At 40.4% G+C, this 2,092-nt stretch overlaps 1 non-coding gene across 1 annotated transcript; it reads right to left on the bottom strand.

Annotated features, from left to right (window-relative positions):
• Positions 1-904: 904 nt before the first annotated feature.
• On the bottom strand, positions 905-1,011 carry LOC122069830. The gene has a single exon (XR_006137551.1). It is a non-coding gene; the product is annotated as a small nucleolar RNA R71 (small nucleolar RNA).
• Between the last annotated feature and the right edge of the window lie 1,081 nt (positions 1,012-2,092).

Raw genomic sequence — 2,092 nt, 5'->3', positions numbered from 1 at the left:
TGCTTCTCTTATGCATTACTAAAAGAAGCCAAAAATAAAGTGGCGGCTCTCCTTGTGTTCGACCCATTAGCGACACTAATCCATACGCTTGTGGTTACTTTTTAAACTCAAACAAGTTTTTGGCACCATTGCCGGGGAGACAGTTCCATGTTATTCTTCGCTTTCTTTTGGTAAATTGGAGTGCTTTGTTTTATTTTTTCCTTTTCTTTTATTGAATTCCTGAGAAGAACAACTTACAATAATAATTGTATCAGTGGAGGTCGTCAAGCCTTACAGTATGATAAAGACAAGTTTCGCCCTGTGGGAGTACCTCAAGAATTGACCAGAGCAACCTCGGATCCCTACCGATAAGCTCACAAAAAAAATCATTCTTTTGTGTTTGTGGTTTGTCTTTTCCTAGTTGTGGATAGTGTTCTGTTGCATGAGTGTTGGTTGGGTACAAAACACTAAGAATCAGTTAGAAAGAAGAGATCCAATAAGTAGGGACCCTATACGTATACTCTCTTTAGTACCTTTTAATATGGGAGACCAACAACAAAACCCTCCACCTAAATCTCTGAAAGATAGGTTCTATCCTACTAGAGCAGCCCAACCTTCTTGCATAGTTCTACCACAAGCCCAGGGCAATAATTTTGAGCTCAAATCTCAAATCACTATTTTGTCCCACTTCCATGGGCTGACCTCTGAGGATACATACCTATTTTTAAGGGAATTTGGAGATGTATGTGTTCTAATTAAGATCCAACAACTTTCTGATGATGTTGTTAAGCTTAGGTTCATCACTTTTGTATTGAAAGACCAAGCTAAGAAGTGGTTGTATGGGTAACCCACAAATTCTATAATCTCATGGGAACAGTTCACAGTTGTCTTCCTTGAGAAGTTTTTCCCAACTCACAAGGCTAATAAGCTTAGAAGTGATATCCTTCAGTTTAGCCAAAAGCCTAGTGAGTCATTTTTCAAACTTATGGGGAGATTTAAGGATCTACTCCAAGAATGCGCTCACCATGACCTAGACTTATGGCATTTATGCCAAATAATTTATATGGGTATTGATTACCCAATTGAACAAATGATAGAGTCTTTGTGCCCTGGGGTATTCACATCCTTTACAAATGAAGGAAAGGCATGGGAATTCTTACTTAACTTAGCTCACAAAACTCGTGAGTGGGAATCAACCTAAGAAAGTGAAAGAACCATATGAGGAAAAGGTTATTTTGTGGGTGGGATAGTAGCCAAGGAAGCCCATTTGGATAGCCTAATCAAAAGAATTGAGGCTATTGTTCCTAGAAAGCCATCATCAATCAATATGGTTAACATGTGTGCTTGGTGCCAGTCCACTGGACATGTTACAGAAGAATGCCCCAACACCTCTGGAGGCACTTCCGATGACAGTGTTAATGCCTTATATCATAATAATCTATATAGTAACACTTACAATCTAGGGTGGATAAATTAGCCAAATTTCTCGTTGAACCAGGGCAACCAAACAGGCCTTCCAATTTCCATAGTCAAGGTCAACCTAGACCCCAAAGGCCCCAATAGCCTTTTGTCCCAAATACTTTTCCTAAGCCAAATGTAGGACCTCAGGCTAGTTTCCCTAGGCCTTCTCTCCTATCATCTTATCAGCAACCCCCTGGGTTTACTAACACTAGAGAGGCAAGCAGATTGAATGACTTGGAAAAGAATATGACCTCCTCATGACAAGCCATCAAAATCCTACAACAGAACTCACCCAAGTTGTCTCAATTTTACGTGAGGGGGAGGAGGAAACATTGCCAAGTCAACTAGAGCCTAGCCCTAGGCATCAGTCTTTCAGTTCACTAGCACCCACTAATGCATCACTGAATGTGGTATAAGGTCAGACCTAACAAAGGCACTCCAACCAATGCAAGTGGTAGAAAGTACCAACAGAGTGTTCCTAAATCTTCCGCTTCTATTACTCCTATTAATTCTCCTTCTATTGAGAACACAAGTGTGCCTCTTGTTCCAGGTTCATCTAATGAACCTAAAATAGCTAATGATGATTTGGTTGATCAAAGGAGTTGGATCCACGTGTCCCGAATCGCATAATAACCTACTTTGACTGGAGAGG

Source organism: Macadamia integrifolia, unplaced genomic scaffold, assembly GCF_013358625.1.
Source record: "Macadamia integrifolia cultivar HAES 741 unplaced genomic scaffold, SCU_Mint_v3 scaffold725, whole genome shotgun sequence".
Classification (NCBI taxonomy): Eukaryota; Viridiplantae; Streptophyta; class Magnoliopsida; order Proteales; family Proteaceae; genus Macadamia; species Macadamia integrifolia.
The sequence above is the reverse complement of the archived record's forward strand: the minus strand, read 5'-3'. Positions and strand labels throughout refer to the sequence as shown.